Here is a 25,434-nt window from a genome sequence, read left to right on the forward strand (position 1 = left end):
GGGATGTTACCATACCAAAAAAAGGCACAAAGCATCTGAAAACAGGAGGAGTGGCGAGTTCCTTTCCAGGCTCCACCTTCCAAGCTCATGGGTGCCTCCGTATGAATTTCGCATTTCTTAAAGATCTGCCTCAGTTTTAACGCTAAGGTGGATTAACTAAAAGGGAATTTCAATTAAGATTTTGCTTCCCAGCAGAGCGGGATCTGTAGCTCATGTCCAGCTGTAGCTTTACGAATTCTGGTTGAAAGTGTGTTGAGTGTGAAGATGGAGTTGTTCTAGATTTTTACTTGGAACATGTTGATTTCCAAAAGGAAATTAAGAAGGTGTTTCTGGCCCTGGCATGGGGTGTGTTTTTGAGGGCCTATTCCCCAGTAATAATAACAATGAAGAAAAATAAATAATTAAACGCCCAAACCTCAAACTTGCATTTTAGCCTAGACTTGTTAAGCAATATTAGTGAGTCTTGAGTTGTAGCAAAACAGATTTCTCTTAGACTGTAACTGGCTTAGCTCAGACTTCAAGGCTTAGGCTAGAGTATTTAGGCTGAGAAAACTAAGATGCAAACCTCTGAGCTCTGGTAGCCTGAGAGAATTACAGGGGTGCTCTGGGGGTTTGTCTTGGTGTTTTGAGCTGGAAGATGCCTTCTTCTCTAAGCCTGCAAAGAAGATCAATTCTAGGGTTTGACTTTACAGAAACTTGTAAAGATGAGTCCTATGTATCTTACTGGAAGTTTCACTTTGAAAGCTTTAGACCTGTGGGGTTTTTAACCTGATTTTGCTCAGTTTAGACAGTCAACCCAAGCTAAGAGTGTGTTTTTTTGCATTATAGAGATAGCCATACCCAGGGCTGATTCCAGAATGGAGTTCTGGGTCTCGTGGACAAAATAGCTAATCTCCGATTAGCCTAAATTAGGCAAATTTTCTTCTGCTTTTAGCTGAAGATTGGATTTCCCCTCATTCCCCCTTTTTAAAAAACAAACAAACGGGAAAAAGCACCACCAACAAAAAGGGTTATTTAACTTCTGTTGGTAGCTAAGGATGCTAGTGCTGTCTAAGCTCCTGTCTTCTCTTCCATGAATGCCTAAGAACTGTCGTGTGTGTGTGTGGTTTTTTTTATCTCCTGTTTTAGATGTTGCTTTGTGTTTTCCTGCTTATACTGTCATAATATAGTGGACCAGGACTAATGCTACTCTCAGTGCATCTCATGAACCTGGGTGACCAAAACTGCAAGTAAACAGGTTACTGTGTTAGGTTGGTTTTTTCTCTAGGGAGTTAAAACAACTTGTGCACACGTGACCTACGATGAATTTCAGCAGAGGCCACGGTGCTAAAAGTAGGATCACACGACACCCAGCAGCGTTGTGCTCTGTGCAGTCGCACCGAGCGGCTTTGAATCCCAGCAGGGAAGCATGAACCTTGTGACACTGGGATAGGATGCATTTGCTTTTCTTAGGCTGCTAGATTAAACTATCATCTGCAAGGCAACAAAAGCAGCAAACAGCATAAATATAAAAGGAGAGATACTTCATATAGTAAGGTGAGGGATTGTCTGACACTGAAGGCAACTTCTGCAGATTGCTAAAATATTTTCTGAATTGGAGACAGCTGGGGAAACTGTCTGATACGCTGTTGAAAACCGAGCTATGCTGTAGTGCCTGTATGCCTCTAGTCCGACATGCTGAGGATTCCTCCTCCCGACTTTCGGGGGTGTCAAATACCTGTGAAGCTTCAAACGTGCCAGGCTGATCTTACTTTAAGGAATATAAACCTAGTGAACTACGTTATTTGCTAAATTCTGGCAAAAATGGAAGGACCAGACCCCTGGCGTAAATTGCTGTGGCTCCGCTGACTGCAGGGATTCGTGCTGCCTGCTGGGAAACCAGCCCACGGAGAAATCGCTCCCACTTTCCATCAGTGGGAAATGGGCATCTGGGCTCCTAATTTTTTACGTGATTCTTTGTAAAACATAATCTTCACCACTCATTCCTACTGTGTTTTCTCTTTCCCTGTGACCACCACACAGTGTTTTGTTTGCTCGTGCTGAGAACTGGTGCGTTATCAGGTCTGCTAACTTTTTCCTTTAGAAAGAGATAATGGGGCAGGGGGATCGGAGCAGGGGTGAGATCATGGATAAATACCCTACTTGCTTGTGCACAGTTGGTTGTAGTTGGATGCTAAAGTCCAAGGTACCTTCAGCAACCTTTACAATGTGCTACTGAAACTTTGTTGAACTTTTACTGGAGTTTTCTTTCTTCCAAGAAAGATACTCAAGTTGCTCCACGCTGGGAGGTTTACTGAGCTTGTACAGTGCTACATGAATTGGAAACACACAGAAGACCTTAGGCAATGAAGCCTGGGACTGTTAATGGTTAAGCCTCGCTGAGGGATTGTGCTTTTTTCCTTTACCGGTTCTCTCGCCTTCATCTAGAACAACAACATTTTTACTTCATACAGTCACTAGGGGAGGAAAAAAAAGTAACTTTGTAAGTGACCCTTGACTATATTGGCTCTAGTGGCTGACCCTAGGTTAAAGGATACTGAGATAGCTCGAGCCTGCTTTTTGTCAGAGTTTGCATCCTGCAGGAACTCCTGGAGATGGCTTGGTGGGAATCCAGTGATAAAAGCTGGAGCTCGTTTCTCACTTACCGAAAGGAAAACAAAGCTGAGGAAAGAATGTTTCCTGCTACTCGCTGGCCAGTCGATAAGCTTAATTGGCTAGGCCTGCCTGCTGGACATTGATTGTACCTGCTAATAAAAGCGCTATTGATTGGCACTTTATTTAGCACTGGCTTGCATGGACTCTAGTTCCTGCTAATGTTATTACTACATCAACCTTTTCCTGTTCCTAGCTCTTTAGTGCTATAAATTATGTCAAATGCCAACAGTGTTTTCAGTATCCTCAGACTTTTGGACAGCTTCCTTTATAAGTTTGTGACCTCCTTGGTACACAGCGTGTCATCCCCAATATGTTTAAAAATCCTTAATAGGATGCAGGAAGACTGTAGCTGCTAAGCTGTTATTAAAAAGTAGTATAATTGTTATGGCTACATTTTATGTTTTAATTGGATCTCAAATCAAATAAATTGATACTCCTTGGCATCTATTTAATGTGACTGTGATTAGTGAGCAGTGGTGGCAGACTAATGGAGACAAATGCCTCTCTCTGGAAACTTGCACTGTCTTCATAACCTTGCCGTTGCCAGTACGGGTCAGTGCGCAGGCTCCTGCCGGTGCCTGCGAGCCCCAGGTGAGGTGAGGGTGGGGACTGGATAAATAAACTGAAAAGGAAAAAGAGGAAGAAAAAAAAGCCCACCCCAAACAACCACCAGATAAAGCAAATATCAGTTGTAGGTCGTGCCCAAGTGTGGCAGTCAGCTGCTTTGCTGCCAGTACCACAGCTGTTCTGAAGGTGGAAATCTAGTTTGGGTGGAGCAAATAATGAAATTTTTTTGTTGTAGAAGTAGATATGGGACCTTGTTAGTAAAAAGTGCTCCCCTTTATCCTAGGAAAGAGGGTTTGCAGGGAGCTGGAGCATGTAACTGGTATCTCAGGACTGGTTTTTGATCCCGGCCCACCACAGAAGGTTCTGTGCCCATGGGCAGATGGAGTTGTCTCAGGTCCACCTCATACAACAAGTGCACTGATAGTCTTTTTGGAGAGATTCTCTTTGGGCTTGTTACATGTTGTGTTTAACAGATGGGCTTAGCACAAGAGGCCTTGCGGCGGCTGAGGACTGCCTGTGCTCCTGTGACATGTTCCCTCTGTGTGCTTTCTCAAGAAAATGTCTTGGAAACAGCAACAAAAGTTCAGTAGAAAAGAGCAAGAATGACTGACCAATACCAGTATGTAGTCCTCTTTCTTGGATAATAGTCCTAAAATAAAACATTAAAATATCCAGTTTTGATTAAATTGTGCATTGGTCTGGAAGAAGTTTGGTGTTCCTCTAAGCTTCTCAGTCAAGTCTCAGTCTTTGTGGCTGGGTACAGGTTGTTAATGTGGGGTGTGGGGATTATTTAAGATCATTAGCACTGAACTGTGAAGTTAGTATCTAATTTTTGAACTAAAGCAAAACTTTAATTGAACTTTGTGGGTAACTGAGTGGAGGCTATCCTTTATGTAAAAGGAGCTGCTACTAAATAAGCATCGGCACTGCAGGACCCCTTGGTTGCAAAGTAGGATTTTGCTTCTACAACTAATTCTGAAGGTCATAAAGTAGTTGTGTGGTGTTGATGCTGCAAATCCTTGAGCTTGTGGGGGCTAGGGGGGAAACCTGCCTGTGGGAGGCAGCCGCGGGGCCACGTAACAGCACGTACCGCCCAGCGAAACGCTGGTGCAGCCGCCGGGCCGGGGCTGAGCTCCCTGCAAAGCCGGAGCAGGAGCTGCGAGGTGCCGGGGTGTCCAAAGCTCCACCTGGTGCCCTTTGAAAAGGCCTGACAGTAACTCACTTCTGTGGATCTAAACAGTAATATAGAAAGCACTTTCACTTTTTGTTTACTTTCCGGTGCGTTAAGCAGCCACAGCTGCTTGCTGCTAACGTGGCAGGTCACAGTGGCAGTCTGCTCTTGCGGCGGCTCTTCCGCAAGCGAGGAGCGGACGGCAGCGCGAGCCAGCCCGCGCGCGTGAACACGGTCCTTCTCCACCTGGAGCCGTCGCTGCAGCTACGAAAGCTCAGCAGCTCCATTTTTAGGGCATGTTTTGCTAGTACAGTAAGAAATCTTATTAGTGACTCTTCCCAAACGTCCGTTTTGAGAGACTGGTGTCTTCTGTGTTGCAGGAGAGTGGAATGGGTTACTAGAAAATAGTTTTAAGGTGTTAAATATCTCTAATTCATTGCCTCTGGCACGTTTACTCTCTCCACTGTTTTAGTTTGTTACACTGACATTTAAACGTTGCTACACATAGAGGATCATTGAAATTTATATGAAAATACCCTGGGAGCCTCAGTGTGTTAAGATGAATAACGTGCATTTTGGGAGAAATAAACAAAACCATGCCTTCTTGCATGCAGATTCTTTATCTTTGCACCTCTTTTTACTGACATGAGAGCATCTGCAGTAACGTATGCTGTAGGAAACACTTATAGCCTACCAAAGAATTAGAGAAAATGAAGTGTTATAAAGCTGTGTTGCAAACTGGCTTCACTTCAAACATACAGCCTCTCCTAAAATAACTGATAATTAAATATTTTTGTATTTCTTGCTCCCATCAGATCATATTTCAGATTAAAAAAAATTCCTTGCAGTTGATGAAATATTGGAGACAATGTAGCTTGTCTTCGTACATGAAAGGCTATTTCTTCCAACTTTTTAAAGAACCTTTTTACTTAACGTGCTTTTTTCCCCCAGAAAATGTTTTAGATTTCAAAAGGCAAGATGACAGTGAATCTACGTGAGAGATCCCTGAGAGAAAACAGTATTTTTTCCCCACCTCTCAAGGTTTAATGCACAAAACACTAGTGCGTGAGGATTATGACTGCAGACGTGGAGGCCCGGGGCGGGTTCGGGGTAGCCCACGGCCCCGGGGTCTCGCACTGCCGCTGAGGGAGAAAACGCACCGTGAGCAGAGCAGGGAACGGCGAGCGAGGAGCGGAGCAGCGTGGCGCTGGGCGCGGGGCCGGCTGCGGGTGCGGGCGGTGGGTGTGCTGGCCGTGCGGCACCTCTCGCCCCGCGGGTCGGCGGGAGCCCAGCGGTGCGGCGGGGACGAGGCCGGTGCTGGGGGTGGGAAGCAGCCGTGGAAGCGCTGCGGTGCCCGCGGGCGCTGTGCCTTGGAGCGGCTCGGCAGCCGGCCGCCCCGCGCGGGAGAGGGGGAGGCTCCGGGGAGCTGCCTCCGCGCCCCGCAGCAGCTGACGCGGCTTTAAAATAAGCGCTATAGAATAGGAATACGCAACGTGCCCAGCTATTGTAGCAGGATTGTTACCACCGCTGAGAAACGTGACGTCCCTGTCCCCTGCCCGTGTTGGGGTGACGTCCCTGGGGTGCACCTGGGAAAAGTGCCACAACCCAGGAGAGGTCGGTCACAGCCCAGAGCAAGCTGTGGGCCAGGGCTGGTGACAGAGAGGTTAGGGAAACGCGGGCTGCACCAGCCCCTCCAGCAACTCCTCAAACAAAAATCACTGCAAGTTACCAACAAGCAAGCGAACTCCAGAATTACTTTAAGAAGCGAATGCAGCTTTACAAGTCGCATTCGGATATGCCGGGGTGTGTTTGGTGCTTCATACCTCACGGCGCTCCCAAGGCAAGTATTAATTGCCCCATAAAACACGTCCTGTCGCGTCTTGCGACTCGACATGTTACGTGTCTGTGCAAACTTGTTTTATAGCCTTAACAGCCCACTACTGCTTCTAAGAAATGTTTTCCTTTTAATGGGGGAAAGAAAAACAACATTTAAGTATTATAACGGTGACAAGGAAGGAGAATGCTATAGAATTTCTCCTGGCCAGAAAAGCTGTCAAAGATTAAACACCTGTTATAAATGGGTGCACATATATTATTTGTATTAACGAGTTGTGCAGCCAGAGAACAAATCCATCTTCTCTAATCTGAGGCGTTACCTGATAGCTGGGGCAAATGTTGCCTTAATTTGGGACAGAAGCAGGGCATGTGCAGGTGCAGCCCCGGTGCGGCAGCGCCCCGATGGAGCTGTGCTCGATGCTCTTGAGGTGCCAGAGGCTTTGTCACCTTGCTGCATGGACATGCCACTTGCTGCAGGTATGACCATTATTCATCTTAGATGTTTCCACAGTAACTCTAGCGGTTGAAAGCAAGAGAGTAGATCTTTTCACTTCTGAGATTTTTTTTAATTGTGCTTTCTAAGTCTCCTAGTTCCCACTCCCACATCTCCAGGAACGTCAATGAACAAGCCAGCAAGCAAATTGGGGGTTTACACAGGCGAGTAGCTTCGCTGAAGTCAAGCAGGACTATTTCCAATGTCTGGTTGCAAGCATGTGGCTGAGTCTGGGACCAGAGTCCAAATGAAGAGAAGAGTATCCCCATGGGTGTATAGATACTGGTAGGCATTTGTACTTGGGGGGTGTCAAAATACCCTTGTGCCTGCTTTGGGTGCCTGCAAGTCTCCCCCTATACTGAAAGGGAAGTTTTTTCCCGTTCACCTACAAGATTACCCCAAATGATCTCCTGTCCCCTTCGGTTCTAATAACTTCATGTGTTTGGTCCGAATGGATCTGGGTCTCCTTCAGACGCCAGACTTGTCTCTGCTGTGGACGTAGCCCAATCTCTTCTTTCTTTGCGTGTTCCCTGTTATCCATTCCTGCATGAGTTAATAAAATGACTTTTGGGGTTAATCCTTACAGTTGGGGCCGGTTTTGTTGTTCTCCCCGTTGGCACGCAGTTGTCGTCTGAACCGTGGGTGTGAGCAGGCTTGTGGCTGCGCAGTGACTGGGAGCTTGGAACTTGCTGTTACTTTTGAAAAGATATTTTTAGCCCGTTCCCCGTGTGCAAGAAGTAGTTAATTCTGGATTTAGTACCTGCTGCACTGTGAGCTATTACCTCTGTGATATGGGAGCGTTTTATAGCCACTCTTCACCCTGTACCGCTGGCAGAATGACTGCGCGATGTGTATGGATGTTGCAGATTCAGACCTCAGATTTGTTAATGTTTTGCCAAGTGTCTAGCATAGGCACCCAATTAAACCGCGATTTAGTTTTTCTTGGTTTGCACTTTCCTAAATCTGGACGATTTTTCTGCTTTTAGCTCAAAAGTGAGGAAAGATCCAAAGATACACAAGTGACGAATCTCTGGCGAGGGGATCCGGCTGAAGTTTGCTTGTTAGAAAACAGCAAAAATATCATTTTTTTTCTGCCAAAGTTAAACTGAAGTTCTTGCAAAGCTTTGGGCCCAAACATTCCTGTAGCTACATATGCTTATAATAAAAACAATTTCTGCGTGTAATTAATATATAATATTTGCAGGCACTGCTGCCACACAGTAGTTGAGCAGGAAACTGTTTTTATTTGCAAGTAATGTAATGTGAAATGAAAGGATACTCTGAATTTATGAATAAGTAAATCTCTGCATTTCTGTTACAAGAGTTAATTCCATTATGTATAAATAGCTTTTATTTTACAGTTGTACAATCAGGGGAAGTTAGAACCTTATTCATAAATAAATGTTTTCAAGATTTATGAAGCATTCCCGTTGTGTCTCTTCAGGACAAACAAGGAACATGCTATCCCCCCCCCCATGTAAATTATCCATGGTGAAATCCATTTTTGTGATTTATCAGTCCTCTCTAGCCTCTCTTGCAGGCTAATGTATCTGAGAGCCACAGTGCGTAACACGGAGCCCCTTAAATCAAGGGAAAATAAGGAGGTTTGTTAAAGTAGATGAAGACTAAGTTGAAGGGGGCAGTTCTGCAAACCCCCTTTCGTGTCGCCCTTCTCGCTGCTTCCCACGGCTCCGGTTGGCGCAGGAGCGGGCGGCCCGGGCTGAGGATCAGCTTCAGCCTGTTGCTGCCTGGGCCGAGGCATGCGGTCCTTGGATCTGGAGCATACAGGGAAGTGGGGGAAACTGGCCAGATTTGAGGTGATGCAAAAAAGCAGGTCGCGTGGGGCCGAAGCGCGGAGCTCGCTGCAGCCACAGAGCCGAGCCTGTGCTGCTGCCCGCGGAGCTAGCGAGGGACCCTGGGTCCGTGAAGCACCCGGGCTGCAACCCCCTGGGGGCTATTCTGTTGCAAAACAGGCCCAACTAATCTTTTGTGGGAATATCAGGAGTCACTAGCATTTAAAAAGTAGGCGTAAGGTAGAGATACAGCTTTGATCTTTGTGCTTACTGTCACTGGAAAAAGCTACAAAGTTGGGCTGTGAGGGAAGTGGCTCAATTCTTGTTTTTCTTGCACGAATTTATACTGATGATTTTCCTGTAGGTGTCCAAGCTGGTAAGAGAGGTTTCACATGATGACTTTAAATTCCCGGTGGTGTGTCCGTTACGGTACTGTGCGCTAGTCGTGGGAGCTACAGCTGTTGCTTAGGCATGCAACTGCATACGGACTTCATTCAGAAAAAGCCTCAAAATGAGGTTAAAGCATTGGCCAAAACTGCGACAACCCAAAGAGAAATTCCATCAAAACAGTAAAAATGATGTTGCTTGGTTTGGTGGTGTTTGCCTTTAGACTGTGGTTGGTTGAAGGTACCTAAAGTAAGTAGATGCTTTCCTATAGAAATACGGTAACTTTTTATCTCTGAAATACTTCTTGTAAATAATAGCGATGTACTTTTGCCTGGTAAATCATTGGCATTTCAACAGTCTGTCTGCATTTGTCGTAGTCAAGGCAGTGCTCAAGGCTGCAGTGTGCTAGGTGCTGCTCAAATTTAGAGCTAAAAGTGATCTTTGACAAGACAGTAGGATCTAAATCTGCTCTTTCTTGTGCAGTGTTTGAAATAACCCGCTGGTGGTTGGTGTCTCAGATGGCATCGGTTTCCCTCTGCCGTGCTTCAGTGCTGCAGTGGCGGTGCCCACAAACGGTTTTATGCGCAAGACTCTCATGCAGCTGAACACATGGGTTATAAAATATTTGTGGCGTTAATTTAAAAAAATGGATTCTTAAACGTGGTTGGCGATAGGAACGAGCAAGAGAGAGAGGAGCGTTTTGCTGCCCCGTCCGTTCGCTGGGGCAGCAGGAACGGGCTGGCGAAGGGATGCGCCGGGGCTGGCGCGTGGCGGCAATCTTCCCCCGCCTGCTCGAGGCCCCGCGGCGCCGAGATCGCTGCTCTGCTCTGCCGCTATCGATTGAGGTAAATATCCCGCCGATAGCGCCGGTCAATGCCGAGGCGTAAATCAGCGCGCGATGTTTTTACTGTATGCTTAATGCTGCTGCCTGAGTTATGCGCCCCGCTTCTGCGCCGGCGGGCGGGAGGCTGGAAATCATTTTGGGCCTGACAAAAAGCGCGGCCTTCCCGAGAGCGCTTGCGCCGCGGTAATGGGCTGCAGCACCTGACGGCACCGCCGCGGCCTCATTGGAGCCGTGTCTCGGCGGTGCCACCATAAACCACGCTTGCAGGGTTCACCACCAGGGCAGGTCTGGGGGGAGGGAGGGCGAGCGAGGAGGGTGCCAAGTTTTTAGGGCTGCAATATGATCCGTAAAGTCTCAGTAACTGGATCATTTTGAAAACATCTCTTTAAATAAATCAAGTCACATGTAGGAAAACGTTTAGCTGTACGTGATGTTTGGCTGGAGCTCTGAGCCGCGTCAGAGTTGGGACAGCCTGAGATTGGAGCCAAATCCACGAACATCAGCCCGCGTTGATGCATATTTAACGGACGGGAGCTGCCCTGCTTCACGTGGCGCTCTGCGCTCGGCTCCTGCGGCAGCTTCCCAATGCCTGCCCGGAGCATCGACGCCTCTGCAGCGGAAATGCCGCGTATCCCATGTCTTGTGTTACGGTGTCACGTACCTCGCTCACCTGAGTATCCCGCTTAGGCTGCTGGGTATTACGCAGCCTTCGACTACTCTGAAAAGCCGTTTTTGGTATCGGTTCGCTGATGCGGGATGTGGTTCAGGCGAAGTTAAGCCTTGGGGTTTGGCCCCTGCCAATGTGCGGATCAACATTTCTGTGCGTCTCAGCTATGGTTCAGTGAGATCCCAGCGGATGAAGGCGAGCTTGTTACCTGAAAAAGTGAATCTCTTTTCTGTTATTGATACTGTTAAAGGAGTTTGTCTTCCTTTGAATAGCCACAAAATACTACTTTTTTCTGACTTTTTGCATGGTAAATAGGTGCGATAGTACTTGGTACCTGAAAACAAGCAAGCGTGCTGAAATAGCCGGGCTGCTTGCGGACGCCGGCCGGCCGGGGTGGCTCACTAGCCATCTCCCCCGGTACGCCTTTGCATGCAGCAGCGTGTTCACCTGCTGCTCTGGCTCTCCGGGGACTTTAATTTGACTCCAACAATTATCGAGGAATAATTTTTTTCATTGGAGAGAAAAATACAACGCAGCCAATTTCAGTGATGGCACAAGCGATCCAGTGGTTTAAATATAAATAAAAATTGAAATGTTTTCACAGGGTTGAATTGGAGTATTTTTTTCCCCAAGCTCACTAAGTTAAAAAGTAATTAAAAAGGAGAGGGAAAAAACCTGCAGAAGTGAGGCTATCGGCACTGGCGAAGGTTAAAAAAAATAAAGATGCTGTGTCAGTTCCTGTCCTCGGAGAGGCTGCCGAACCCTGAGGCGCCGCATCCACAATCATCTCGGGCGAGTAAATAACTAAAAAGAGAAAAATATCTTAGGCCATTGCCTGGAGAGGGGCTTAAAAATATTAAGAAAGAAGACAAGAGCAATAAACAGTCCTTGCAGCTTTCCCCGGAGCGGGGAGCCTGTCAGGAAGGGCTCTTTAAAGAGCCGGGGACCGCGAAGGCGCTGGGCTGCGGTGGCGGTGCGGTGGCACACATCAAAGCGTGCCTTCTCTGCGTGAACTTGCCCGACACGTTTCTAAAGTCTCCGTGGGGTATTTGCTGCTGCTATCAGTTAAACCTGTGAGCCCTAATTATATCACATTTGAAATCTGATGGCCTGTTTTATGCAGGAGGTCGGCCTGGACTGTAATGGTCCCTGCTGGCCTTCCTGTTCGTCAGTGTAGGAAGTGGAGGGTCTCATCCTGCACATGGTTGGGCATCCCAGCACGGTAGCTACGCTGGGTGACATCAGTAACGTTAACCGTAGGCATCGGTAAAGTTGTATCTCTAAGTATTTGGGAATTCAAACCCCAAGCATCTATCACCAATTTCTTTTTAACTGAAATATTTACTTCTCAGATGTAAAGCTACAGCATTTTTACATATGTCTCACGTAAGGGATGGTTTTAAGTTGCGCTTTGATTCTGCTGATCGTGTCAGGCTAGACGTGTGCTGCTGCTGCAGCACGAGGCTGTGCGAGGAAGACGTCTGGGATCGCGAGCAGCATTCCTCGCGTTACAGCTTGGATCGCCGGCTCTGATCCTTGCTTTACAGCGCTTCAGCAAAGGCGCTCGTGCTTTGTCATCTCACACTGTTCTGTCTGCACCTTCCAGCAGCTACCGAGGTGTGGTTTTGGTTTGCTTGACGGTAGTGTGCATGTTCCCCTCCAAATCCTCTGCTGCTCCGATCCCAGTGAAGTGCACGATTTGGATTAGTGGGGACGTTTCACTTGCACGTCTTGGGCTGGTTCCAGAAGGGAGCTGACGTTATTTTAGCTTTGTCACCTTAGGATGTTGCTAATGATGGGGAGAATTTCAGATGTACCTTCCCCTTGATGCCTCATCTAGCTTATTAACTTCTTTGATACCTCAGTGACAGAAAAGTAGCGTCAAAAAACCAATCTTCTTAAAAGCCTATTGCAGAGGTTGAAAGAAAATGTAAAACCACAGTAATACAGAAAAATTGAGTAAAAGATTTTGTCTCTTCTGGTTCAATTTATTATGCGGTCAGGACTGAACTAATTTAATGACTTTCATGTTTATAAGCATATAAACTAAAGAGCTGCTGGTCCTCTTTTGAAAATTAATTTTGGATGTAAACGCTAATGTATACTCTACCTTGTTTTTTCTTGATAGTTGAACGTATTTCAGCAATTGAACATATTTCAGCAGTTTCTGAATAAATCTCTTAACTGTGGGTAGATCAAGAATCACTTTGTGTTGTAATTCCTGTCCAGTCTCATAAACTAAGCAGAGTGACTGGATGTTGGTTCTCCACTGGACAGCCTAAACGATACAGTAAATGGTACCAGAGATGATCTACCTGGCACCACCACTTCTCTAGCGTGAGCAGCAGATTAAGGCCTTGGCTTGTTCTTGGCAAACGGCGTGCGGGTGCTGGGGAGCGCTCTGCCGGACCAGGGAGCAGCTGCGGCTGTGGGAAGGGTTCAGGAAAAGCTGTCTTTTTTGGCAAGCGTATGACCCTAGATGTCCTACCTAACTTCTGCCAGAGCGATGAGCACCTATTGGCCCGTGCAGTGAAGCTGCTGTGCTTTGAAGGCTGGAAACCCCTGGGGGGCCTGGAATTCCAGACCCGGCAGGAGTCGGAGCATTTCCGGTCCCGTGTCCAAAGCGGGGCTTCCCCACAGAGGGGCCTGATGCGAGAAGGGTGCGTGTTAAGATCACTGGAAGTCAGCCCACAAGTAGCTCTTAGGTTGGAGACCCCCAAATGGGGACAGGGAAGACTGCTACCTCTTTCTGAGAAGTTTCATTCAGTGCCTAAAGGAGCTTTAAAGATAAAAATGAGGTAAACATCCTTGTTAAAAATAACTACGGGAAAAGAAATAACCTGGGACCAATCATATCCCTTCAGATAGGAAGGCAGTGTTCGGATTTGAAATTTGCAGCATGGAAATACAGATGTTTCATGTTCTGAAAAGTCACTTAAAAAGCAATCATCCATTTTAAAATCCCTTTTTCAAACAGACAAACTCTCCAAGGACAGGGAGAAATTCTTCAGTAACCAGCATGTTCATGTTGCATTTTATATGCAGGAGGGACAGCTTGACCATATAATTTCAGATGGAACCAGCAGATTTCCTGCTGTTTTTCTTTCTGGATCTGTTATTCCTGTTGTTAGTTTTTGCTCTTAAGCTTGAGACTGAATATGACTATGAAAACCCCAAAATATCCTTTAAAGGAGAGCAGTATCATCAGTAGAATAATTAATATCCCCGATAATGGCACAAAAATGTTAAACTTGGTGTTAATTAAGGAGATGTATGGAGGATATCTAGCATGCTGTAAAGTCCAATAATCCTTGACATCCGAAAGCAGCGGGAGGACCCGCTGCCTGGGTGCTGCGGAAGCCGTGTGCGCCTTGGCGGGCGCCCGCGCTTCCCGGGACGTGGCGGGTCTCCTCGGCGCTGGCTCGCTGCCGCGGGTGAAGCCTGCAGAATTTGCGATGGGATGACGAATGCTGCTTTGGCTTGCACGTAACGCCTCACCTTCTGAATTTTTTAAAGATCGAGTCCTCGCTGCTTTAGATGTGGCTGGTTTTATGTTTAATGAGGTGCTGTTAATTTTCAGTTTAGTCTATTTATTCTTCGTTACGAGGAGCAGAAGCAGCTGCTAATTCCCCTCCAGACTGTTCACGTAAGGCACCTGCACCCACCCACGTACCCTCATAAATCGTTTCCTGGACTAAAATGAGCTCTCGGTATTCATTTACTTGCTTTTGGCAGATTTAAGTGGGAATATAAATCTGCATCCGTTTTTTGATTCACAGATGCCTTTTATTTCATAAAGAATTCACGTGGGCACGTAGGAATACGGCACCTCCGTTTCTGCTAAGTTACCGTCTTTCCCTCCCGTCGGATTGCTCCTCTCCCCTGCCCCGTCTGCTTGCTCCGGTATTGCTGAATAACGGGAGTTTGAGTGCTGCCAGAGCAGCATATTCGCTCGCAGTTCTGGATTCTGGCATCTCAAAGCCCTAGAGTCGTATTTCAGGCCTGGATGGCACTTAAAGGCCCATAATCTTTTGCTGAATGGGTTTTGCAATACGCAAGCTGAGGCAAATTATTCAGTTTAAGGACCCGAGGTGCTGCGGGAATTCGCGGCTGGAGCGTGTGGCGCATGCCGTTGTTCTTAATTATTTATTTATTTATAGAAATGTTTGCGCAGGAAAACCAGCAGGGATGGACCATTTCACGTGCCGTTAGCTCCTGGCACCGCGGCCTCGGGAAGGAGGCCCCAGCCGGCGCGCCGTCCTCGCCGTTCCCGCGGCGCGGGAAGCTCGCTTGCTGGGGAAGAAACGCTTGTGCCAAAGTGGGGCCGAAGCCTGGAAGGGGGCTGGGTTTTGGGGGCTGGGGAAAGGCAGAGACGCGAGAAGGTCCTTGAGGGTGAGCCTTTAAGGTCTGGGAGAGTGGGATTTATCACCGTAAGTAAATGCGATCCACAGGCCTTGACGGTAACGAGGCTTTGATTTGTTTGATGTGGAAAACATTTATCGAGGAAGATGAATGTTTGTGGGCCGGGGAATTTCTGGCCGTTTTCCCTGCGTGACTTGGGGAAAGCTCTTTCTCTGGTGTGATTAAAAAGAAAAAGATTTAGCAGGGTGAACTGAAACTCCCTGTCCCCACCAAAAAAAACTTGCCAGGATACATCTGAGCAGAGCGAATAATTTTTATTATGGCTAATAAAAGATTCCCAAAGGTGCTCAAGTAAGTATGTTTTAAGGATTCCCCTTGGGCTGAATCTGTGATACAACATGACATATGAATACATATGGTGGCATTGCCTCTTCCTAGATGAGACATAAAATATGACTTGACTACAGCAGTACAGAAAATTCTTTTCAATTTCAGTTAAAAAAAAAAAAAGGAAAAATGTATTACATTTAATATTATAAACATAAAATATATCAAACATTAAATATATCTTGAATATATATATATATATATAAAAATATAAATATAAAGTCTTCCTGCTATTTTTAGAGCTTAGTCTGGTTCTATGGTTCTACTAGTATTTTTATTTAGATGATTCTTCCTATTTTTTTTTATGTCTTCTTCTTTCCATCCCCCATAATGTTCCTGGAGCATTACTCCAGGTTAACACGGGGGCCGTCACACCAGGATCCCCTCCCCGGGTAAATGTTTAGGGTCGTGCTTACAGGTGGTGCACTTCTGCTAGGAATTCAGCCCTAAAGATTCTTGTGGTTTCAGCTGGATGCAGTGATAGCTCCTATTGCCTCTTCTAGGAGAGTTTGATGCTGTTAAGAACTGGAAGCAAAATATGGGAGTACTTCAGAGGCAGGTTTATAGTGCGGCATCTTTTGAAACAAAATGCATGATCAGAATTTGGTTTCCAACAGGTTACCAAAGACTACTGTAACATATGGAAATACACGTGCAGATACTGTGGAGTGGGGGCCGACCATCCTTTCCCTGTGTGTTCTTGCTCACCTTGCAGTGACTTAGCCAGGAGATGCAGGAAGAGATCTGAAGGCTAAATTTTGGCCCTTAGCTGAGATTTTTTTTCGTGTTTATAAAAGATATTTTGGAGAAAATACTCATCTCTGATATGAACAAGAGAAGACAGATGCTTATGCAGTGACCATACAGGTTTAAATGTAAGGGCCAACTGCACAGTTAGGTTTTAAATCGTGGAGCCCTGCTGTTTTGCACCAGCCCGGAATCAGGTGCAAAATCCAAATCCCTTCAGCACGCCAGCTTTGCAGCTCAGTAATACTACTCAATCATGTTACACCCATTTCATACATTCAGTTTTCTGCTTTCCAGGAATTACTTAAACTTACAGGAGAAATCATCCTTTCCAGCCTTACCGCCGCTCTCCGTAGCATCGCGTCAGCTCGGGAGCCGTGCTGCTGCTGGCGTTGCTGCCTGCGTACGCCGCGTCCCCGCTCGGGGCCGGCTCCTTGGCATGCTCCGCCGCTGCTTTTTGGCAATGCCACCATAGTTTAACTTCAGCAACCTGAAGGACCAGTTCTGCCAACAGTTGAAAGGCACAGCTCTTATTGAACATGAAGTGTTTAAACTCGTATGGCTTTCTACCCCCTGGTAAGAAAGTGTTGGCAGCTTTCACCCTGAAGCTCTGATCATCTACTTTTTCCCCCCCGCCGAACTTTGTGCACGCTAGCGCTTGCAGATGTGTGATGGAGCTCCTCGGAGCCCGTTCTGTGCCCCGTGATGGGGCAGTTGTTTGGAAAGTCAGTTTGTCACATCACGCTGTTTTGTGTAACCTACCTGCAACAGTTTTCTAGTGATCTGGAACACTTTAAATGGGGCAGCCAGAATTAACATGTTGCTGTCAAAAAGCCTACTTTTTTTTTTAGTTGACTTTTCATATTTGTATTAAAAGTATGTGTCTTTTGCAATTTTTCTGGCTGAACTCAATATTTAATGAAAGAGCTAGTGGTGCTAGTTGGCATCAATTGAGCTTGTACTGCTCTATGCCCTGGTGGTACCTGTGCTGGAGCACACAACTCTGCTGATGTCTCAGCTGAGACTGCAATGTCCCAGCCCACTGCTCCATGCAAGCAGCTGGCCTGGGCTCACGTGCTTCAGCCCGTCTCTGTCCATCAGGGAGGTTGCGTCGAGCTTCCTCCAAAAAGCATCGGTTGGAGGAACGCCACCTTGACCGCGGGGGATCTCTGAGCAGGCACAATGTGTTACGAGCAAGCACGGTGGCTGTCCGTCATGTCCCAGGTGTGTGGTGCCAGCCAGGAGCAAGGTGGGCAGAAGCAAAAATGATAATCCATCCATCTATTTGCTTAGGCCAGTCTGGTTGCCAGGGGCTTGAGCGGGTGCTTGAGGTCTTGGCCCTCCATTTCACAGGTCTCCTTGCAAAGGCTGCAGTCTGATTGCGACTAGTATCTTCATCAAGTTGCAGGACTGAAGGAACTTGCCAGGGCCCTGGCTATCTGGGCCCATGATTTTTCTTGAGTTAGCTGCCCAGCGCTTCACAGTGCTGGGACGTCATTCACTGCCGCTGTACGCGTGTGTCTCAGCATTCAACTGATCTCTGCCCCTTGGAACAGGCAGTACTGGGGATATGAATTTAGATACGCAAATGTGACTCTTGTGGGTTGTGTTGTCTACATTAAAAAAAAAAAGTATATATATTATTAGACACATTATTCTTGGCATTTTGGCATGGACTGCTGCCTCCAGAAATATTTTGTAGGATTTATATGCTTTTACACTGCTAAGATATATTATATTTCCTGTATTTGCATTGGCCTAAATGGATTGAATTTAGCTAAAACCTTGGATTTCGTTCAGCTTTCTGGTGGAAACTTTTTTACTGCACAACCAGATACATACGAAGTCTTGAAAAACAGAGGGTGTGGAGTAAGAATCAGTTGCTTGTTTGCCTAGAGTTTCCCAAAAAGAATGTAGTGTTACTGTGTTAAACTTTGGAAGAGCTTAGTCCCGAAGTGATAAAATTACTGAAGCTGAATATTGTGTGCGCTTTAAGGAAGAAACTCTGAATAACTTGGGTTAGAAGTTCCTGAGAGTTTTAGATGTTTGCCATTTGTGTGAAATTCCCAAAGCAGGAGTTAAATGGCTTGTGGCTTAAAGGCGTGTCATGATGAGATCCTGGCACCTGTGGCTGCAAAGCCCAGCTAGACTGTGGTGTCGCTGAAGCCTGGAGAGATGTGAAGACTCGCTGGTTGCTATGTGTTTCAGAAACTTGATGGATATGTTTGCTCTATATTTCAGAGAGACATTCAAACTTTGCTGAAGTTAGTGTGGAGACTTTTAAGCTCCTTAGGATTTGGAGCAGATCTCAGTCTGAAGCCCTCAATACGTTTGAGAGTCTGAGCCTTGGTGCCTGCCTTGATAAAGGAAATGTCTTATTTTTCTAACATACTAGAAAATCCCAATTTTTCTTTCCTTTAAAAAGAGACAAACTAAAGTGGAGAAAGTCCCAGATACCTCAAAACTTAGTGATGCCACAGGTGATCTTCATAAGCAAAATGAGATCCTTCCTGAGAAGGTAAAGTGCCTGCCTTGATATTCTGAGGGCACTTGTCTTCCTTATTAGGACCTTTCTAGAAAAAGTCACTGTGTCCAATTATACAGGGCTCATTAGATCCACTAAATTTAAATATTTAAAACTTTTTGTTTTCCAAGTGGTTGTCTCCAGAAGGGATTCATTCCATTCCTCTGTACAAGGCCAAGCTGCGTGTTTATCCTAGCTTGATTTTCACTGGCACTGAAGTTCTAAGGAATCACTTCCTTCCAATTTGATGCCTCCCAGTTACTTATGAACTGTTTCCCAAGATGCAATGTAAGTTGATTAGATGGAGGAAGATCTGATGGCTGTACAAAAAGTGATTTTCTTTAGGGCTTTATCTTAGAAGAATGTCACTATTGTTCATTCCTAAAACATGTCTGTTGGTCATGTCAGCAGTGCTGAGAGCATCTCCAGTAACGTTGGGAGGGGTGGTCATGGGTATTCAGTGAGGTCTAAAGTGTCCAAGTTGAAACTGAAGCCCCAAAGGTCTGGGAAACACTAATGTGGTTATTTCAGAATTATTAATGTAGTAGACCACAGTGAATGTTTGTGCAGCCAATTTCTAAGGTTTTTGGCTCAAATTGAGGGTAACGGTATGAAAGATGTCTTACTTCATTTTTAGCAAACTAAAAAAAATATTGTTAAAAGAAACATTAAAAAACAGTTTTATGTCTAACCCCTTGGTTGATACTGAGTCTCCTTCCGCTGGAAAATACTTGGAGTTTTTACTGAATGTGTTGAAGTTCATTCTTTAATCTCTTGCATGTTCCTGATTCAGTTTCTTGTGTTTCTTATTTCTTGAGTTCTGGGCAATCTTCTACAGAGTGCATCTATTATGTAATTTTAAGTGTAATAACTAAATGACTAACTAATGCTGATATGTAGTATTTTTAGGGTAAGTTTAATTCAATATAAGAAGAATTTCATATCAGCGTTTGACTGACTTGGTCCCCATGTTGAAGATGTCTTTTCCATTGTTAGAGGAGAGGAGATAATATTTTGGGGAAAAAAGGGCAAGCAGAATATGGAGATTATCCTGAGCATGAGAGCAAAGCTCAGGGGGACTGTGATGTCTTTGCAAGGCAGAGAGGTAAAGAGCTATTGAATCGGAACCTCCATCTCTTTGCATGCAAATCTTTACACCCTGTCATATGGAGATCATGCACTCTGCATTCCATGTTCTCTTTGGGTGGTTGGCAGTAGAATAATGAATTATATAGAAGGTAGTTTCCCTTTATTTGGTGTAACAAATTGGATCTAGCCTGCCTTTAGCATTGTAGACTTGATTTTATCTGCTAAGGAGGCGGATGGGCTTTGTTTTCTGTGTGTGTGTGTTTTTTTTTTTTTTAATGGGTGGCTCACGTTTTCCACTCAGTGTAAGCTTTATTCCAAGGAAGCTGAATCTTATCAGATATATACTTTAGTGTGGGTGGAAATTTTATTCATGAAGAATGAGTCTGCACAGCTGAGAGACTAGATTAGTCATCACCAAAATACACCTGTTCAGTCCTGGGGAGTCAGCTGTCCTATAACCCAGATGCTTTGAGAGAAGGTGTTCACTGCAGTGGGCAAGAGTACCTGCTGTTTTTTTAATGCAAGTCAAGGGAAATATGAAAGGTTTTGCTAAAAGGAAGATATTGCATAAATGTTCTGTTGTACTTTATTGCTCTATAATCATCTTTTAATACTAAGATTGATGTAAAAGATAGAAAGATGTGTTGTTAAGATCTGCATCATGACATGAGGTTGGCCATCAGCTGGTGATGGATTTATGAACGAGTACGTCTTGTATAGTCTCACATGGCAGGTTACCAGGACTAGTAAGAAGAATGGAACAGAAGGTGTTTGCCATCACAGTTTCAAAGGCATCCACATGAAGCACCATAAAAATTAGTTTCTGCCATTAAATTAGAAGCACCCTAAAATGCAAATGTAACCTTTTAGACCTATTTGCAGCAAGGCACTGGAGTATCTTCCCAAGTGTGTGGCTTGGAGTTCTCCTGTGATTTTAATAGCAAAGAATGGTGAAAATGAAAGAAAACAGAATAGTAGGAAGTTTTTTTTTGCATGTATTTATTATTCCAGCTTCTGGTTTTTTTGGTCTTCCCATTGTGTGTCATTATATGAATAAATCACTGAAATTCTTATGGTCTTGGTTTCTCAATTAGTGACATAAATATGATTATAAATTAACATGGCCATCTGGAATGTGAAGAAATATTTATTTACAGAAGATGGTAATCTGTAATTGCTAAGTTCAGCATAAATTTATTTTTATAGTTGGTCTCATAAATATAATTCCGTTTATCAGAGTCACTGTATCCTCTGGAATATTCTGCCTTATTAGTGACATTTTATTCAACTCTCTATGATGAAGCTGAAAATGGTAATTTGAACTACCTTAGTTACAGGAATTGAACTTAAAATGCATGCATGTCTGCCTTTGCTTGTGCGCGTGTATGTGCGGGAGAGAGAATGAGCCATCAGAAAAGGAAAGCAAAGGACTTTATGAGCTACATCATCTTTCAATGAATAGCAATTTAAATACAGGACTTCTTTAGGAGCTTTAGAAAGGAGGCCACTGAGTCTGTTTTGATCTGGATTCTTTAAAGCCAACAAAAGGGTTAACTGCCTGGAAGAAGGTGGGCATTGCGCAGCACATTTTGCCTACGAGATAAAGATCATATGAAAATTTACATGTTAATGGAACATTTAAGGAAAAAAATTGCTCTTTGTCAATTGATTGTATAAATATTTTATCTAGTGTAATATTAGAGGAAGGCAAGCGTGAAGGCATTCAGTTTGAATAGTTTTTGAGAAGAAAATTAGGACATTATTGTTGAAGAAATAATATAAAATAGGGAGTTACAAGCACTTGATCTAAACTGTAAAAACCTTTCATGCACTCTGGCAGAAAGAGCAGATTAAATCCATAATGAAATGGGTAACTTTAGGCCTGCATAAATTTCCAGGCAGTCTCAGTTTCCCAGGAATCTCTCTCTGCTAGATTAATGGCCAGCAGCCTGCCACATAATGAAGTAGTTTGCCTTGGCAATGTGCTCATGAATTTATTATGGTGTCCACAAGTGTGCTATATGGCCTAGACATCTTTATAAATCCTGGATTTAGAGCTGCAGCGATGAGCCATTTCGGTCCTAATGGCGAGGCTGATTTATCACCGTGGTCCTTCACTCCACCCTCCCACCCCCTCCCTGACAGTTATAAAAGGAAAATACAGGTCATATCATTGATGGAAATGAAATGTGAAGGTAATTAGATAATGCCAAATGGATATGGGAAAAGGTGCACTGCTGAAATTTTAAATATGTTGGTAATTTTTTCCTTGGAGCAATTATATCAGGTTGATTTATTTTTACAGTTTATAATCACTTAACTACCTGTGGCTGATTTTAACCAGAGCTTGTGCCTTTGGAGACAAGAAGTAGAGCTTTTCAGTCCGTGATAGTTTATTGTAAATTCATTTATCTCAAAATACCTAATTTATTATGCAATTTACACAAGTCACAGCTCATTGCTGATGGGGAATAATGATTACCCATTTGGTTCCTTGTAAACTGTTCTCTGTGGCTTTATAAAATAATCAACAGTCAAAGCTGCAAGGATTTAAAGAAATCTATGTTGAAACCAAAACCTGGCTTTTCTTTAAAAGACATTGGAGAACAGCAGAACACAAAACAAATTGTCTAGAGATGTTAAAAATCGATGCATGAGTAGTCCCCAAAATTAGTATATTGGATATCTATTACTTATATTTGTACTACAGAGGGCTCAGGGCTCTTTAATGGGAATATGGACATTTCCAAATAGTAATGGAAAGCTCGTAGCAAACCAGGGCAGCACAGCGCTGAAAACAAAGGCCCTGCCGTACTGTATTAGCATGTTACTGGCCAAAAGAAATAGATGCAGACTGGGATTTTCAAAGAGGCCTAAAGGAGTTAGGGGACCAAACAGCACTGGGGGGCTAAAGCAGCATGGCATTTTTATTTTATTTTTGCAATCTTTGCAGAAGTGATATTTTGCTTTTAATAAAGCACAAGTTTGTATGTTCGTTTTGGACTTGATACAAAGCTCCTTCCCATCAGCAGCTGGATTTTTGCTATTGGGTGGTTTTGGAACAGGCCTGTGAACTCCACTGAAATGGTCCCGAGTTCCTGGTTTCCTCTAATGTGCTTAGATTTAATGCTAACTCGTGAAATGCCTGATGACAGCTCATCACCTGAATGAATATTTTGGTTATTCTGGGGCTGGTAAGCACTTGAATCACAAAGGCAGGAAAAGGGACCATGTTGTCTCCACTTGCCTGAAAAGATGGTTTCCACGGGGTCCTCAGCTGTACTGAATCTTCAGTTTCCCTGAAAGTAGCTTGTTGGAGCCCTTGTTGAAGTTGCTGCTCATCTACATGATGGAAGATTGTGTTCAGTGGACATGGTCCTATGGTTGTGAAGTTTGGTTGGATGAAACACATCCAAAGCTATGTTTTGATAAGGCTCTCAAAATCTGCCTTCACAGATGCAGTGAATCTCTCACAACTTAGAGATGCCTGTGTCCAATCAATCTGACTCTGCAAAATTTATGTCCCAAAAAGTTGCTTAACTTTAAACAGTGCTATCTATGCCTGCTGTGCCAGTGTTGTTTTTGCTCTGAGGCAGTTGGGTCGAATCAAAATCCTTTTTGAGCAAGAAGAGTTTTCACTTGCAGTGCATCTGATCTCTTTGTGAGTAATAAGCTGAACTAAAACTGGTCAAGGATTGCATTAGGCCGACAGCTTGGAGTTGTGCGGAATAACTCTTTGTTTGCTCCAGGAGGCACAACTTGTCTGCAGTGCCTTGAACTCAAGAGTTGCCAGATCTTTGCACACTCTGCATTTGACAGCTAGATCCCTCTCTCTTGGCATGCCTGATTTGTGTCCGGTCAACTCAGAACGTCAAGTCTAGATTAGAACTGAGCTGCTTTAGTTTAGCTTAGTGAGCCCAGGCATGCACAGCTGCTGAAATGTATCACTGTGTTCAGAGCAAGGCCCCTCCTTCTAAGGCTGGTGATGAGTAAAGGAGGAGAAAAGAGCCTGCCCTGCTGCTTTTAAAAATCATCTCGCATTCAAAAAGCAATGTAGGAAGTTAGTGACAGATTGAAAGTGAAGCTTAAATGCATCTAGTAGGGCTTAAGATGCTGCAACACACATCATCTTCCAGTGCTCTTAGCATGCAAATTATGCTTAATTAGACCATCCAGTGCTGAATTTGGCCCCAAGAGAAGAAATGATCAGCAGAGTTTGAATGATTGCCAAAAGATTCTTGAGCCTAACTTGACAACTAGGAGACTTGCATGTGTCTAGAGGCAATAAAAAGGCAGATGATCCAGTTTCTGAAACATTGTTTGACTTGTGTTGGAGGAAAGAAAGGTGAGGACCACCTTTGCCTCCCTCTTCCTCCTCCCATAAGTGCAGATATGGATGCCTGGGTACCTTATTGGACCTGCAGTGCAATGATAGTACCCAGATTCAATGATGTGGATATCCAGGTTGTTGTACAGCATTGCATGCAAGGCAGAAACCTGGCTTTAGTGAAGCTTTTGAAAAGGAACTACTATCCAGAGGCAGAGCTGGATTCAAAATCTTCAGGTTGGATACATTTGTCATCCTTCTGCACCCTGGATGCCTCTGCTTGAGTTTTCATTATTAAACTGCTCAGTTTTGATGAGATGAGTAACTTGTGTGGCACCTAAGTACCTCTTGTTGCTGCATCTCACCACCAAAGAAGGGCTGTTAGAAAGCGCCGCAGAAGTGCAGGTTCTGACGCCCAACTTCTGTTGAAAGATCCCTGGGAATAGGGTGACTTTACAGCCCATTAACAATTTCTCATAAATTTCCTTCCTGTCTATTGATGGTAAATTTTTTATGACAGCATTATGATATCTGCTCGTACCGAATTGTACTTTAGTTTCCTGAAAATACAGTTAAGTTGAAACTTTTATAGTTGGATTTTAAATTATTTTTTGTTGCCTGGTAACTTTTCAGCAAAGAAAATTGTAAATCCTTCTACAACTGAAGTTACTGTCATTTTTGTTCCTAGGAGAGAGTGGAACTTTGCTTTCAGATGTGGTTTTAGTAACGTTGTGCTAGTGTAAGAGATGAGAATATGAGAATGTAATTGTCGTGACGGTCTTCTATGGCAATGGGGATTTGATTCCTAACTGTGTAGTTTAAACCATGAATCTTTTGAAGTTTAGAAGGAGTTTAAAATATGAGTTTTCAGTGTAGGAGGCAAAATTTGAATATATAGGAGCTCTTATCAAAATACCTTTTTTCCCCCCTTAAAAAAATAAAAAGGGAAAAGAAGAGAATAGTCCTGCATGTTTTGTTGTGTAAATGAGTTACTCTCCAATTCTCAGCATCAAACATTCAAGGCTGGAAGTAAAAATTCTGCACATTCCTGGGGAAAACTTGATAATGATGTATATTTGATCAAATATTTGTTTTATAAGTATCCAAACCTTCACATATCCCTTTGAGCATGACTGGGGCTGGCAATGTTCCCTGTGTTGGTTGAGGAAAGCCACCACAACTATTTGCTCTTTGCCCAGAAATAAATTCTCACCTTTTTGGAAGACTCATTCCTGCTCTTTGTCAGTGTGCTTTGTTTCAGGTAAAATGAACCGATATCTGTTGTGAAATGCACCCAGTCACTCTGTGCCACAAATGCTGGGTCCAATTCTGCAGCCCTTATTTACACCCCATGGACATATTATAAGCCCCCCCCCCCCCCCAAAAAAAAAAAAAAAAAAAAAAAAGTTTACTGCTCCTGTTGTTGTTTATGGATAGGTGTCTCTATGTGGGCTGGGAGATGGCAGTATTCATAAAAATGCATGTTCTTGTGACACGTTATTTAGCACTCGATGTTTTTCCATGATAAGATTTTTTCAGGCAGAAAACGGTGCGGACAGTCCAGGGGAGAACGAGTGCAGAAGCC

At 44.3% G+C, this 25,434-nt stretch overlaps 1 long non-coding RNA gene across 3 annotated transcripts in view; it reads left to right on the forward strand.

The window, feature by feature from the left end:
* Window positions 1-25,434, forward strand: part of LOC112984390 (uncharacterized) — a 591,798-nt gene that overhangs the window by 257,025 nt on the left and 309,339 nt on the right. Inside the window, exon 1 of one of the 3 annotated variants that reach the window (XR_010391384.1) lies at window positions 6,692-6,706. The exons of the other annotated variants lie outside the window; for them this stretch is intronic. This is a non-coding gene — a long non-coding RNA (uncharacterized LOC112984390). Of the gene's footprint in view, window positions 1-6,691; window positions 6,707-25,434 lie in introns of those variants that run through there. 3 annotated transcript variants of the gene reach the window in all.

This window comes from Dromaius novaehollandiae, chromosome 13 (assembly GCF_036370855.1).
Source record: "Dromaius novaehollandiae isolate bDroNov1 chromosome 13, bDroNov1.hap1, whole genome shotgun sequence".
Taxonomy (NCBI): Eukaryota; Metazoa; Chordata; class Aves; order Casuariiformes; family Dromaiidae; genus Dromaius; species Dromaius novaehollandiae.